General features: G+C 46.4%; 1 pseudogene; it reads left to right on the top strand.

The window, feature by feature from the left end:
* Positions 1-1,715: 1,715 nt before the first annotated feature.
* Positions 1,716-2,259, top strand: LOC144819730 (mitochondrial inner membrane protease subunit 1 pseudogene; annotated as a pseudogene).
* The last annotated feature ends 14,151 nt before the right edge of the window (positions 2,260-16,410 follow it).

Below are 16,410 nucleotides of genomic sequence, written 5' to 3'. Positions count from 1 at the left end.
GGCAAAGAGCTCGGCGGCACCTCCAACCCCCCGAGTGGGGAGGGGGGCCAGCCGAGCAGTTTGCCAGGGCCGGTTGTGGTTCCCAGTCCGGCCCTGGTAGTGAGAGTGTCTGTGTGTTGCAGCCCTGTGTAGGTGAGGCTGACCACCATGCTGGGAGGTTGCCCCCTGAACTGGGAAAGAGGGAAAACCTGGGCCAGGTACCAGGGAAGGAGGGTCATGGTAGGAGATGGCAGCTGCCAAGCACTGTTTGAGGACTCCTGTCGGGATCATGTTATGTTATGTTATGTTATACTGTTTATAAAGCGCACAGCTGCCCCAGCAAAGAGGCGTCCCGGTGCTAATAGCAGCTACAGAAGAACCAATAAAAAACAAAGGAACCTACAGTGAGGAGAAGAGATGTGTCTTAATTGCCTTACGGAATGCCAAGTAATTGGTCAAGCCGCGGAATTGACAGTGGGAGAGAGTTACACAGTTTGGCTGTCAGTGGCAGACATCCACTGAGCAATAGCTCCAAAATCGCTCCGATTCATGGAAGCATCCTGCATGGAATTGCCAGAGTGCCACTACCAGCTGTGTATCGTCGGCATACAATACTATTGTCAGCCTTTTGCTCCTAGGCACTGCTTCTAGTGGTTGAACATAAAGGTTGAACAGCGTGGGGCTCAATGCTGAGCCCTGTGAAACCCCTTGTTTGATAGTATGGATCCGTGAGGAAAAATGGGGAGCTGTCACCTGGAAGGTCCTCTCAAAAAGAAAAGAGGCAAATCAATCCAGGCGGAGCCCAAAAATACCCGCTTCCTCCAGCCGTTGCAACAGAATCTGGTGGGAGACTGTATCAAACGCGGCACTGAGGTCTAATAGAATCAGTGCCAAAGTACGTCCCTCATCCAGTGTGACCCTCAGATGTTCGGCCATTGCTAGGAGGGCAGACTCCGTGCTGTTGCCTGGACGAAAGCCATTCTGAGAGGGGTCTAAGATGTTGTTATCTTCCAAGAAGCCTGTCAGAATGGAATTAACATGGCTCTCAACAATCTTGGATACCCACGGCAAGAGAGATATGGGACGGAAATTCTCCAGTTTGGCTGTATCCAGGAAAGGTTTTTTAACAAGGGTATCACCCTTGCTTGCTTCCAGGTCCTAGGGACAACTGCCATGGACAGGGACAGATTATTCACCTAGCCCAATGGAGAGAGGAGCACGGGTAGTGAATTCATAAATTGCTCCTGCTTGAGGGGATCAACAGGAGAGCTGATTTCACCTTGCTGCATAACAAACACAGCTCATCCTGGGAGATTAATGGGAGGGCCATGACAGTGTTGGTGGTACAGGGACTAAGAACAGAGCCCGAAGATGGAGCAGCTAGAGAAAAGGAGTTATAAATGTTCTCCACCTTCTTCACAAAGAAGGTGGTGAGAGCCTCACATTGCTCATCTGATGTCATACGAGGAGCTGGGGGTAACCCCACCATTTAAGATCTTTAAGTATGCAAAAAATATTTTTAGCGGGGTTCGGGCTGCCCCTGATCTCTGCTGCAAAATGAGCTGCCCGCTCTGACTGAATGGCTCTGTGGTAGTTCTTAATAGCTACCTGATAGCGCCCCTTCGAGATCGAATCATAATCGCGTCTCCACACCTGCTCCAGCCTTTCGCAAACTTTACACATCCTGGCAAGCTTGTCACTGTACCATAGACTGGACTTGGATGGTTGTTGAAATGTGTTTGGCGTGAACTGCACCTTCTCTTTTGTGACAAGGTGAAATATGCTACGACGTGTTTTAGGAAAAACTTTGGGACTTGTTGGCTAAACCATTCAATATGGCTGTATCGCACATTGTGCTTTTGAATACCTTGGAGAAGTTGTTGTGTGTTCTGGTCCGTCGATGGGGCCACCAATTCATGAATCGGATCTGGTTGTGTCGGAAAACTTAAGTCAGCATTTTTATTCAATTCAAAAAGGTGATATTGTAATTGCAAAAAGTCCAAATGATCCCCAAAAAAATCTGTAAAAGAGTAATTGGTCTGGAAGGAGACAAAGTGTGCACCAGTGGTCCTTCAGATCTCTTTAAAAGGCACAGCCATGTACCGAAAGGAAATGTCTGGTTAGAAGGTGACAATCTAATGAATTCCACAGATTCTCGCACTTATGGCCCTGTTCCATATGGACTGATAAGGGGGGCACATTTGTCTCAAGATCTGGCCTCTGGCTGATTTTGGATATCTACAGGAAAGTCCTAATGGCCGTGTACCTCGAGATGATTGAGTGATGGATCACTAATATCAACCAACAAAGTACACAACAGAGTCCAAACAACCTTGGCCGATGCCCGGTGGAGCTGTCCTATGCAGCTATAGAGGAGTCTGACTAGGGTTCACCCCGACTGCCATCACCTACCCAGCCGGACATCAGACATTGTTCCTAACGGTGCTTCACAGTCTTGTCTATCTTTCACTTTGACTGCCTATTTTCCCTGAAGTCCCTTCCCTCGCTATCTGCATTCCTTTTCTCCCTGTTTACCTTTCCCCCTCTTCCTTCCATTCCACATAGGACATTTTGTCTTTGCTATGTAACGCGAAAATAACTTCTGTTATCGGGTAATAGCATGTTTTTCTACTGCCTGTTTTCACTGTGGAGTCTGAACAACCTTGGCTGAAGCCCGGTGGAGCTGTCCTATGCAGCTATAGAGGAATTTGGCCCTGGTTCACCCCCTCGGCCGTCACCTACCCAGCCGGAAATCTGACATTGTTTTTCCTCACCTCCCCGTTATGTTTCCTTCCCTCTATCTTTCTCTGATGTCTATAATTGGAATCTGTAACTGAAGTAAATATGTAATCTTTAACTTACTGATCCTCATGTAAAGCGCTCTGATACCTACGGGTCTAGCCAGCTCTATATAAAACTTTTCAAATAAATAAATTGCGACACTTGAACCACATAGCAGGGATAAGCACGTCCAGTGGCCGGAGGATCCAGCCCGACAGTGCTTTATCAGTAGCATCCAGGTAATTTGGAATGTTAAGGGTGTTTGTAGAAAGGAGGGCATGAAATTGTTTGGTCTTTAATTTATGCCACAGGTGTCTGAAAGAGGAGTAGTGACCCGCCCTCTGAATTGGGTTTACTCCAGTGAGAATCATAGATAGTAGGTAAATAGTCAGACCAGCACACCAGGACAGAGGAGTTGACTGTAAGGGAGCTAAGATTCTAAAAAACTAGGTCCAACAAGTGGCCATCACAGTGAGTGGGGCCTCGAACCGGTTGAGTCATCTGACATGCCTCAAAGTCAGCCATAAAGCTACCAATGTCATGCTGCTAGAGAGGAGGCAGTCATGAGTCCAGCATGGAGGTGGATTGCAAGTGGTGTTGGTGCAGGGTGGGGGACAGAATGTGGATAGTAGGACAGTGTCATGCACAGGTGGGGGCTGAGTAAGGTCTATCTGGGAGAGTGAGGGGCCCCTGGTAAGGTAATGGGGAAGAGCTAGTGGTCTGTTGGTCGCGAAGAGTGGCCCGTGCTGCTGAAAGTGGGCGTTTCCTAGGGTATCAGGCTTTCTCATATCTGAGAGCTTTCCCTTCAGCTAACCCACCACTGCACATTGCCTCATGTCAAGCCACAACCGCCAGTGCTGCTGCCGCCCTCCAGTGCATGGTCAGGGTTCTCTTTGCTAATAAGAGAGCAGTGCTGTCAAAGCATATCCTGACCCTGCTTTGTTTACTGCTTTTAAATATACCTAAGGCACAAGCTTCAAATGTGTAAATATCAGTGAGTTCTATGACTTCCCATACCACCTTGTGTACTGAAAGTCAATATGTGGAAAGGGCCAGAGACAACTATAACATTTGTTGCAGATCGGCTAATGTTGATTAGCAAAGAGGGACATCACAAGTCTGCATTTGGGAAGTAGCGGTTGAGCTGTTCCATGGTTAAATAGGCCTTATGGAGAATGGAAAACTGAATTTTTAAATCTAGTGTTCCGAGAAACCAGCTGAGGGAATTCCAAGGCCTTCTCCTACTTCTTATCATGAAGTGCCCTCCTGATTTCATCTTCCCATTTGCTGTGCAGCGCTGTCAGTGGGATCACAGTTTGTTCCCATAACGATATGTAAATCCAAGTGTTCAGGTGGCACCCCTCCCTCTTGTGAAGTAACACTTGCAGAACACTATGGGGTTGGGGCTCCTCGTCTTGTGTGGACCAGAGGGTCTGGCAGGAGGAATATATGACGTTGCAACGCAAGCAAATACAACGCATTTTTAAACTACCATTACAATGCATTCCATTACAATGCATTCAATTACAGCGCATAATACTTTTAGTACAACAGTAGGGTAAGTGTTGGATAGCGTAGGGGTAAAAATTACTATTCCACTCCAGTGAGTTCAACAGTAGGAAAAGTGTTGGATAGTGTAGGGGTAAAAATTACTATTCCCACTCCAGTGACTGCAACAGTAGGGAAAGTGTTGGATAGCATAGGATTAAAAATTACTATTCCCACTCCAGTGAGTGCAACAGTAGGGAAAGTGTTGGATAGCGTAGGGGTAAAAATTACTATTCCCACTCCAGTGAGTGCAACAGCAGGGCAAGTGTTGGAGAGCGTAGGGGTAAAAATTACTATTCCCAACTACCCAAAACCTATACCCACCCTAAAACCTAAAATTCTCCATTCCTAACCTTAGAATGTGTTGTGATGGTATGCGTTGTAATGGCATGCGTTGTAATGGCATGCGTTGTAATGACATGCGTTGTAATGGCATGCGTTGTAATGGAATGTGATGTAAAGGCACTTGCATTGTACAATTCGCGTTGTAAAGGCATTGCGATGTAATGCCTGCGTTGTAATGGACGTTTCCCAGCAGGAGCTGCATAGTTGTCCGTACGTGAGAAATTGGCCTGGTGGTATACCATAGTCAGAGATTAGTTGATCGACGGTGAGTGTGTGGCAATCGGTAAAGAGGTCACCAACCGTGTTTAATGACCGCTCGAGCCAGCACCTCAGGTCCGTGGTAGAGTGGGATGTGGGGGCCATGAGAGTCATTGTGGGAGGGGGAATGCTGGGGCATAGGAGGACACATAAGGAAGTGGACCCTGGCCAAGCATATCCAGGCTATCGTCATCTGTAGAGACCATGGGGATGAGGACATTTTCCTGGGGAGCAGAGATCCCCTGACGTGTTTCACCCCGGTTTCGTCCGGCCATCCAACGTAATAACCCCTGCAGCTCGGCCACAAAGTAGCATGCTTCAAAAGATGGGGAGCCAAGACCACCCTTGCGTAGCTACAGCTTTTTCAACGTGACTCAGTGGCGTTTGTTCCCCCAGATAAGCTCCCTCAGGAATGTATCTAGTACATGAAAGAAGGAACGAGGAACCTGATAGGGAGGTGAGTAAAGTAGTACAGGAGTAGGGGCCGTATGACCATTTTCCACAGGGCTATTCTCCCTGTTACGGCCAACGGAAGATGATTCCAGAACCAGACTCTTGGCTTCAGCAAGGCTTTTTTCAGGTTGCTGTTTAAGAGATTGGCTGACGAGTAGGAATGGCATATACCTTGCCTAGTCACCCTTCTCACCGAGAATGTCGACGAGATGAGCCATCCGAGACGGACTCGGGAAGTGGCTTTTGTGTACAGTAGTTTTGTGTATTTTAGAAGGTGGTTACTTGTACCTGGAAGAAGTAGTCTCAAGAGAGCATATCAAACACTTTTTCAAGGTCTAAGATTAGGCAGGCTGCGTGGGGGAATTGTATGGGGCCTGATCCTGCACATGGAAGATGCTTCTGATGTTGTGAGATGTGCTAAGAGCAGTACCAACGCTGTTTTGGTATGGATGCATGATCCTAGGGAGAATCTGGGTGTATCTGTCCTCCAGTATCTTCCCAAGAATCTTGTAGTCCACGCCTAGGATTGTAACCGGGCAGTAGAAAGATACATTGGTAGGGTCCCTGCCTGTCTTCAGGAGGGATACCATGAGGTACTCGCAAAGAGATGGAGGCAGCTCCCCAGTGCTTAGGGCCGCAATAAATATCTACTTTAATAGAGGAGCAAGGCTCATGGTGAAGGTGCTGTAGTGCTCTATTGGCAGGATGTCCAAGCCTGGTGTTTTATTGACCAGCTCTCTGATGGCCTGCTTTACGTCAGCTACTGAAATCAACGCGTCTAGTCCCCCATGGGCTGCTTCATGGATGCAAGGGAGGGTGACCCCCACAATAAGAAGTCTCCTATCATCTGTGATGGGGGGTGGGGTGCCTCATGAATAGTAAAGTAATAACTGAAGAACGTGCACAGAATGTATTGTTGTGTATAGAGGGCATCCCCAGCGGGTGAAGCTATTTCTAGTATAAGTCTCATGTGAGCATCCTGGCGGATCAGCCAGGCAAGAAGGCGACCGGATTTGTCACCCTGTCAGTGCATCTTGGCTGCGTAGGTGCTAAAGTTAAAGCAACGCAATTGCTCTAATAGAACAGCGTGAAGTGGCTTGGCTTCAGCCAGTGCCGGCCCTTGTAAGCGTCTAGTTCCGCATCCCTTTCTAGACATGTCAGCAGGCGTACAGTGACTTCCATCTCCCATTCTAGCTTTTTATGGCCCCCTGTCACCTCCTGCACGCAGATTCCCCTTGTGACCACCTTAAAAGCATCCTACTCGATTGCTGTAGTGGATCTCATGATTCTCAGTAAAATATTGGTGAATGTGTAACTCCTGGAAGTCGCTGAATGCTGGGTCTTCTAAACAGTCTCTGGGGAGGCTCCATGTGGGCATTGGGGAAATGGGGTATTCCACTGTAGATCCAGCACATGTTCATCATGGTCCGACAGCACCTGCCTAAGATTATCTGCATGCTGAAGAAGCCCAGCATGGAAGGAGAGCAGAGAATGCAGTATAGACACACGTGTAGGTTGTAGGCCGCTGAGTAGAAAGAATAGACCCGGGAGTGTGGGTGTTGAATCGTCCAGACATCAACTAATGCCCACTGTCTGATCCATCCCGCAAAACGTTCCACATGCGGAGAAGAAGGAGAGAGTGGCAGGTGAGAGCGGTCTAGGTGTAGATTAAGCACCCAATTTTAGTCCCCATCCAACACCTACAGCGTATAGGTTCTGTGAGCTAGGACAATTGAGAGAGCTGCTTAATTTGAGCTTGTGCTTTCCGTTGCTCAACACCGGCAATTAATTTGTTTCTGGTGCTCGGCACCGGCATCTAAATGTCAACACCGTACTTGGAACAGTCCACCACATGGTGGTGCTGCTCATCTAATTTAGAGATGAGCAGAACAACGGTTGTTTAAGACTACAATATACATTAAAATTGCTGATACATGCCTCCTCAGCTATTGCTTTTGCTTTGGGGACCTGGAATAATCTGAACTGTTGCATTCATAAGCAAGAGAGATAGTTAGTAGTTGTTTTGGCAGCAATGATTAGGGCGATGGGTGGGGCAAGATGCAGTGGCCTCCGGGTCAGAGCCATGGCACTTAATATTTTACAAATTAAGCACTGCCCTGGGTACATATTTGGGGTGTAAATGCTCCCTAACAAGATACGAGACCTGTTTAGCTGGTCCTCCATTAGAACATAGCACCCTTCTTTGTCAATGACAGTGTCAAGGACTTGGAAAGGGACACCTGGGCGGATCAAAATCATGGCCCTCGAGAGTAGACCAAATAGGTAGTGGCATATATTGTTCCCCTCCACCGCTTCTGGAGATGCTGCAGTTCTGGTGCTGTGGTGTGTGTCTCCTGAAGGAAGATACTGTTTGCTTGCTGGCGCTTGAGGTAGGAGTATACTAAGTAGTGTTTCCATGCTATATGCATGCCACGTCCGTTCAGGGTGAGGAACCTAGTGTGTTTGGACAGAGTCATTGGGTGATGTTTACTTGAGGTGGACTCGGCCATGTGGTGCAACCTGACAGTTGCGCCCTCTGCTGTTGACCCACCACCCCTCCCTCCTCGAAAGGTGATGCTTTGCTACCTGGCCAGAATGGTGGCGAATATAGGGGTACAACAACTGGTAAGAATAACAACATTCTGAGCCTACTGCAACCGGTGGTACACCCAAACAGAGAATTAATGTTAACCATTGAATAAAGAGGGGAGGTGACTGAATTAGTGGGGACCAAGCATGGAGTTGCCCTGAGTTTCTACATCGATTTTGAACTTGGCTCAGCTATGGATAGGTGAGGAGCAGGGGGAGATGGTGCAGCACCTCCATCCCTGCTGAATAAGAGCTTGTAGCTTTCCAGTTCTGAGCAACAGGTAAGACAGGTAGGCAGGCCTAAGGCCATGGAGTGCGGCTAGGAATAGTCATTGTCTACACTTAGATGTTGGTGATGGAGGTTATACTAGGTTATCAGCAGCCTGTGGCATATCCAGCAAGGGGGCTGGGACTCCAGATTGGAGCCATCTGACGAGACACAATCTTCGTCAGAGGAGAAGATGTGATGGCCCCTGTCTCCATCAGAGGTCCCAGTTTTTTAAATTTTTTTATTTGTTTGTTTATTTAATTAGTTTTATATAGCGCTGGCTAGACCAGTTGGTATCAGAGCGCTTTACATTAGGTTACACAATGTTAAAGAAAAAAATAACAATAACACATTACATCAAAAATAAGCAACACATTAAGGGAGGAAAGAAAGGTGAGACAAATAGAATGGAGGGGGGGAAGGGGAAGTGTGGAGTGGTAGGATGAGGGAAAAGACAGCAGGAGAGATGAAAGGAAGTCTGCCCAAAGACCAACTGGGTAGGTGACGTCCAAGGAGGGAATTCACAGCCCGTCACACCTCTAGCTAAACAAGGTAGCTCCATCAGGCATCAGTCAAATAGCTAGGTCTCAACTGACGAGGGAAAGTTCACAGAAGAAAGTTCAGTGGATAAACAGGGAGGGAACTATGAGCAAGGACGGGTGAGGGCAGAGGTCAATAGCTGGAAAGAGGAGAAGAGTGGAGAGGAGAGGGGTAGGGTGAAGGGGGAGGAGGGGGAAAAGGTGAGGAGAGACACAGGAGAGTTTGCCCAAAGACAGACGGGTAGGTGATGGTCAAGGAGGGAATCCATAGCACATCTCCCCTTTAGCTCGCGAGGTAGCTCCACGGGCATCAGTCAAAATGGTTAGGTCTCAGCTGTCGAGGGAAAGTTTTCAGAGTACAATGTTATGGTGGGTGAGCAGGAACAGGGTTGGATGAGGGCTCATCAAGATCAGGAAGATGACCAGTGATTTTGGACCAGGAGAGATAGAGCATCCAGGAGGGTCTCACTGATGCAGCTATCTTGAGGTCAGGAATGGGGGGACTCACCATACATCCCAACAGCTCTGATTCAGGAGGGAGACTCCCGGTGCTACAAGCCAAAAGTTGCTTTATTTTAGCTGTCTCACGCCTAAAATTGACTCAGGCTCATACAAGTGAATAGGGGATAATACATTTACCTGATCTTGTTTTCCAAAACTCTCCCTTTACTGGTATAATATGTTGGCATGTATGGGACTCACACAAAAAGAGGTGCCGAGGGCCTCGGTTCATAAGTCGGCCGGTCAGGTGCTGGTGAGGCAATGAGTAGCGGTCGTATTGTGAAGATCTTCAAAGATAGCCGGGTGCATCAATAAGGATGGCAAGCAACAGGCCTGATGGACTTGCGGTCTTAGGGTAGACCAGGTCTGAGGGGAGGCACAGCCTCTGGAAAATCAGGGAACTCAGCGTGCAACAACAAAAATTGAACTGTGCAAAAGAAAACCACAGAGCCCCTTGAGGCTCCCCTAGTACAGGTCACTCAGTGGGCTGGAAAGTACCGGGACAGGTGGGCCTCCAGCAGGCCAATATGTCCGAAATTAGCTCTCGAGCAGAACGGCTGCTGATGAGAGAGGGCGTTGACAAAATGGCGACGGGGGCCAAATGGCCGACAGGGCTGCGACCATCCGACTGGATGTCCCGAGTCGGAGGGGGAAAGTGTTGCCGAGGGCAGACTCCCAGGCAAGACTTCAGGCCGCAGACCGTCAGCAGCCAGACGGGCCTCCTACCAGGTGACGTTGGGAGAGAATGGCAATAGTTGATGTGGGAGTCACTGGCTGTACCTTCCTTTTTTCCATTGTGCTGAATCAAACAGGTCCGACGACAGAAAATTTAATTACCCAGCAAGTCAAAAGGGGACAACAAGGATGGTAACAATGAATTGCTCAAGTTTCGCGCGGGTACCCAAGATAACTCGACAAACAAAAAAAGGTACTCACTGATGGTCCTGTGTCCTGGATCAGTCCCTCCGTTTGGCCGGCTATGGAGTAGACTTTCATAAAGCCAGACTAAGTCCTGAGGGAGCCAACCAGGAGGGAAGGCCCATCCAAGCGTCGACTAGGCACTGACCGGCACAGATGGCCCCCTTTGGCCCAGGCATCGCCCGGCGTGCATCCCACACTGCGGGGGAGAGAGGCCTGTCTTGTGGCATCAGGAGGGTGATGTCTCCTCCTGCGCCGTGTGCAGAGCCTGCTGGGGGACCGACTCCCATCCCAGCGGGAATGGAGGCACTAAGTGTTGCTGTTGCCCTGGGCCTCGGATGGCCCGTACTGCAGGAGCAAGGGTTTTGAACTTGTGTTGGGACTCGAGCCACAGAGACGCTGCTACCTGAAGGGTCCAGTGCTTGTCCTCAATGATTCGTTCCAGGGCTGGAGACTTTGCAGGTGGGGAGGTTGGGGAGGAGCCATGCCGGAACCGGTTCCTCCTTTAACACCTTGGCTGGGGGAAGTGGGGGGTCGCCGGTGGATCCGGTGTGCGTCTCATTGTAGTGTTTGTCGGCCCAGTCCCAGGCTTCTCTGGGGTTAGAGTTCTCTTTGTTCATGATTTTGAGAGGGGTGGGGAATAACAGGAAATACTAGATGTTCAACTGCTGGAGCCATTTCTTGACCACCAGGAAGGAGGTCCGTTGCTGATGTATTTCCAGGTTGTAGTCTGGGAATAGCATGATGATTTTATCTTCTATTTTCAATGGTCTCTTCTTCCCGGCTGCCTTCAGAATGGCATCCCAATCCTTGAAATGGAGAAGCTTGGCTAACATTGGATGCAGTTAAGAGTATGGGTCATGTGAGTGTTAATATCCATATTGGTAATTGGTTTGAAAATGAATGTTAGATAAGAAAGGAGGAGCTATCGTATGCAATGGTGAGGGACCGTGACAGCGCATCCTTGGACTGTGCTTTTATTAGATTGAGAAGGGAATAAAAAGACTTGATCCAGGGTAAAAAGCTTCAAATGAGACTCAAGATATGGGAAAAGATCAAACAAGTGGCCAGGGAACAACATTCTTGGAATTTCTGGTCACTCATTACTTAGAGATATAACCAGAGATGGGATAATAAGGTCATGTGCACAGGGGCGCAGGAATGGGTTACACATTTTCCAGTCTTTATATCGCTACAAGGCAGAGGAACCATTTCCAACAGGTTACCTCTATGCTTAAGGAACCACTTCTGGGAGCGGATGGATGGGATTCGACCGAATCTGAGGTTAATGAAACTATCTTGCAATAGAAGCCCTATAAAGAACCTGTCCCAGATTTTTTTTCCCACAGATTTTTCTAAGGCTGACATTTTTTATAGGTCACGATTTTTACCACGATTTTTAATACTGTGTTGAGATCTGGAGATACCCCTAAATCATGAATTGAGTTGATAATTGTTCCATTATTTAGGAAAGGAGGTAGAATCGACCCTTCTAATTACCACCCGATTTCACTACGAGATGGGTCGGGTATTATCTACGGGAGGGTGCTTTACGACGGAATACAAGATTGTGCTCAAGACAGGAATATATTAGCAGACAATCAATCAGGCTTTAGAAGGGGCATTGGAACAGTGAAGCAGGCCAAGCACTTATATACTATGGGGCACATTTATGAGCCCCTTTGCGCCGCTCTTGCACCACGCAACGTGGTGCAAAAGCAGCGCAAATGTAAAAGGAGATTTATGAAGCCACGCACTGCCTCCTTGCACTGCCCTTCAAGGCTTCATACATTTCGAGTAATGTAACATAGCGCAAATTGCTGTGCTACATTACTTTGCGCCCGAGAGGTGTTTCCCTGGGTGTTGTGTAGTTGTTCCCATGCAACATCCCTGGATTTTGATGCATTCCCAGATTTACACAAACAGGTAAGGAGAGGCGTAATGAGGAGAAATATCTTTATTTTTCCTTGTTTTTCCTCTTTCTATGTGTGCTGCATTCTGCACCACACAATAAAAGAGGAAAAACCTCTCAGGTTTGTCTTTGTGCAGGACAGTGCCCGTTCCTGCACAAAAACAATCCTGCTTACAACACAGTCACCCTTACACCATGATGCAAGAGTAACTGCATTGCCACTAGGCTGCCAAAACGGCACCAGTGCAAGAGTAAAGGATAGGGATGTGCTGCATTGGATAAATGCTGCACATACCTTCCCTTTCCCTGTGATGCAGGGTAGCGCAGCAGGATGACTTGCTGTGCTGCCCTGCCCCACAAAAGTCATAAATATGCCCCTATATGTGAAAAGTACACCAGACAAAGGAAGGTCTTATTGTTTTTATCGTTTATTCATTTGAAATCAGCTTTTGACCTTGTAGATAGGGATGTGCTTTGGCTAGCATTACAACAGCAGGATCTGCACCAGTATCTGATTATAACCTTGTAGAACTTGCACAGAAAGTCATTTGTTCAGGTGCTTTACCGTCTGGGAGAGAATGTATGGAAAATCTACTGATAACTCCTGGTGTGTGGTAAGGGCATGTGATGGACTCCTGCTCTAGTCATTATTTTTGAATTATGTTCAACCCTACCTAGAGAGTCTGAATTTAGATTGCCAGATCCGTTCGGCAATTCACATGTTTTCGTTTTATTAAGAACATGTGCTTTCTTCTACCGAGCTTTGATTAAGGGCTTCTTTGACTACTGTGCAAGAAAACATTTAATCTTCAGAGTTTCCAAAGCTAAATCCATTATATTAAAGATTTTTCGGTTTAACAGTAAGATCTTGGAACAGTAAATTATTTTGACTATCTTGGGATATGGTGCAACACTAAACTGACTTGGAGACAGCACAGAAAAACAAGCAGCTGTAATATGGATGCCGCCATAGTCATTAGATGTAAGCAAAGGTTAGGGGGCAGTCACTGAGTTCATTACTACATGTATGCAGACAAAGGCAGTGTACAGCAGCAATAAACAGAGCAAAAATATGGGGTTATGCAGATTCTTCTGTACTCCCAAAAATTGCGACCAGGTTTTTGAGAGCAATATTGCTGTTGACCCTAGGCACCCCTCTAGCTGCACTATATTTGGAATTTGGCATTAAACATATTTTCAATATCATCGCCTTAGCTCCAATCGGTGGCGGCCGCTCCATTAGAGCGGAGGAGCGCGGCCTCCCCTTGCCCCCACCAGCAAATAAAATGATAATAAAACTGTTTTTAAACCTGTTTTATTTTCCTTTTATTTTAATCCCCTGGACCCGCCCCAGGACGCTGACGAGTCTTGGGGGCAGGTACAGGGGATGATGCTGGTGGCATGGGAGTGGTGGCCACTCCCTTCGATTGCGTATGAGGTGTTTGGCATGCCGTCTCAGGCCGGCCAAACACCTCATGCGCAGTGAAGCTCTCTCCAGCCTCAACTGCATTGCTGGGGCTGGAGAGAGCAGGCACAGGCTCACAGTCTGCCTGGGAGCGCAAGTTGCCAGAGCTCCGGCCAATCCTGAAGCTGCTCTCATGTAAGAGCAGCTTCAGGATTGGCCGCAGGAGAAGCTGAGAGCCTGTGCCCAGAACCAGAAGCAGAAAGAGCTGATGAATGGGAGGCGGTGGTCGAGTTAAGGTACATTTATTCCTTTATTTTCTTTTAGATCCAAAACCCTCCCCACATACCTCCACCATCCTCCGACCTCACCCCCCCCCCCCCCAATTTGACAGGGGACGGTCCCCTACTGACCCCAATTTCTTATTGGGCTTGCCTGCAGAGAAACCGACTAGCAGGCATTTATTTGGATGCCATAAGGGAAGTAGCCCATTACCCGGGACTTACTGGGATGCCTTGAGGGGTTCATGTTTGAAGCACTTTATCATATATATAACTAGCAAGGATCCCACTGCAATTCAGGGGGAAACTATAACTAGGAATAAGGAGGAATACTGGCAGTGTAAAAACCAAACAATATGTGAGACTATTAAGAGTGGGCCTCTGTTACATGGATTGGTAAAACACAAAACTGTTGTTGGCTTTGAACCTAATCTGAATGACATTTACCCTGAAGCACAGCGTTCATTATATGCAACGTTCTGCTGGGGACCCTTCCATTGAAGCCTATGTTGCCAAGTACAGCAATGCCATGGGGAACGATCAATTGTGTGATTGTACCAGTGAGGCAATTGAAAATATCATCTATTTTATTTTATTCTGCCCTAAAGTAGTGAGTGTGCATGTAGTAAGGGTATCCACAAAACTTCTGGAAGTGCTGCTGATATCCAAATAAGCTTTATTGGTGAAATACCAATAAGAAAATGCATATAGAAGAGCTCATGTAAAGAGCGACTTAAGAAGCCTGAAGCCAGCAGCAAACTGCCTTAGGCAGAACAGAATCATACATGACATAACCAAATTCTAACCTAGAATCATATCATTTAAAGGAACAGTAAAGAATAACTTGTAATACAAAATACTACATACCCTCCCCCCATATAAAACAAAAATGATTAATATAATACATAATCATTGAACTTTTGTGGCATCCTGCAAGTACGGTGATCACATGCAGGCACAACATCAAGAGAAATAGAAGATTGACTTGGAGAGCCTATTGATAAGCTTGCAGTGGGATTAAGAATAACATTAGTTGCATTAGACTTGTTGTCCAAATCAGGTAAAAAAATAAAACCATTATCATCTTCATCAGATCTGTTGGTATACATTTTGTTGAAAATCTTAACTTGGTTGTCAGAAACTTTTACAACATTATTCTTATTCCACCAAACTCTATTTCCTAAACAAACAGAACATTTGGTAACTTTGACAATCCTGACTGGTAAACTTAGATTGCCCTTTACAGACTTTAAAAGGTTTCTTAATAATAACCCAATCATTTATTTTGAGGAGTGGATCAAGAACTTTTCTGTAAAAATTGCTTATGAGCCATTCTATATTTAACCTCTTGATGATCTGTTGTAGTGTTCCTCTTATCAAATAAAGCAGAGCCTACAGTTAAATCATTGAACCAATGTGACATGAGTTTAGATCTAGCTTCTCGGACCCTAAGAGCTTTGAAAGGTGTTATTCCCGTGGTGGAATGAGGTGTTGTCAAGTAAGCCCAAGCCTTCCTCTGTAAAAATTCACCTACATCAGCATTGGTTGCAATGGCAGTTTGTACTCCTTCTTTTTTAAAACGATTGGCCCTCTCAACGCGTCCATTCGAGGAAGGACTATGCAAAGCAACACGGCAGTGTTTTATTTCAGCATTCTCAAGAAAACTAGTGAAATGGTGAGTAAGGAAATGTTGGCCATTGTCAGTGACAACATAGCTAGGAGTACCCTCAATTTTAAAAATGTTTGAAGAAAAGAAACAATATTGGTGTAATTAGCTGCTTGTAAAAATGAATATTATAACCATTTGGAATGGTAGTCTATAGCGACTATGCAGCATCTTTTGTCCATGGGTAGTAAGGTGAAAGGTCCTGAAAAATCCAAAGCAATCTTATCCCAGGGGAATTCAGGGAATGGAACAGGAATCAAAGGTTTTGTGTGAACCTTCCAATGTTTATCCGAAACAACGCAACTGGGAAGTTGTTTATGAACAAAGCCACTTGTTTGTCCATACCTGGCCACCAGTAAATACTTTTGAGTGTCTTGTATGGTGCAGAAATGCCTAAATGACCTTTATGTGCAATATTTATGATCCTCTCTCTGAGGATAGTTGTTCACCAATTTGTGCAAAACACTTGACATCATTGCTCAAACTTTTATTAGCTGGCCATTTTCCTTTAATAAAAATGTCTATTTTCTTAAGGGTCTCATTGTGTGCCATAGCAGAGGCCCATTCATCTTGTGGTATGCTTCAATTGCATTTAGAGACAGCATTTATAAGACCGACTACACAATCTTTATGGACAGAAATCATCTTCACCTTTACTACAATCAGGGAGAGGAATACGAGAAATTGTTACCTTCTTGAATATATTTGATGTTGAGATTATATTCTTGTAATTTTGATAGTAGTCTGACCAGCCTTGCTGAAGATTTTCCCAGACCATTACCACACAATAAGGAGACTAAAGGTTTGTAATCTGTGAGGACCTCACATCGAGTACCCCATATGTATGTTTTGAATTTCTGTGCTGACCAGACAATGGCAAGTGCCTCTCGTTTGATTGTGCTGTAGTTGCACTCAGTTGGAGTTAGAGTGCGGGAGGCAAAGGCAATGGTTTGCTCTTTGCCATCAATCC

This window comes from Lissotriton helveticus, chromosome 2_1 (genome assembly GCF_964261635.1).
Source record: "Lissotriton helveticus chromosome 2_1, aLisHel1.1, whole genome shotgun sequence".
NCBI lineage: Eukaryota > Metazoa > Chordata > Amphibia > Caudata > Salamandridae > Lissotriton > Lissotriton helveticus.
This window is presented reverse-complemented; position numbering and strand designations above follow the sequence as displayed.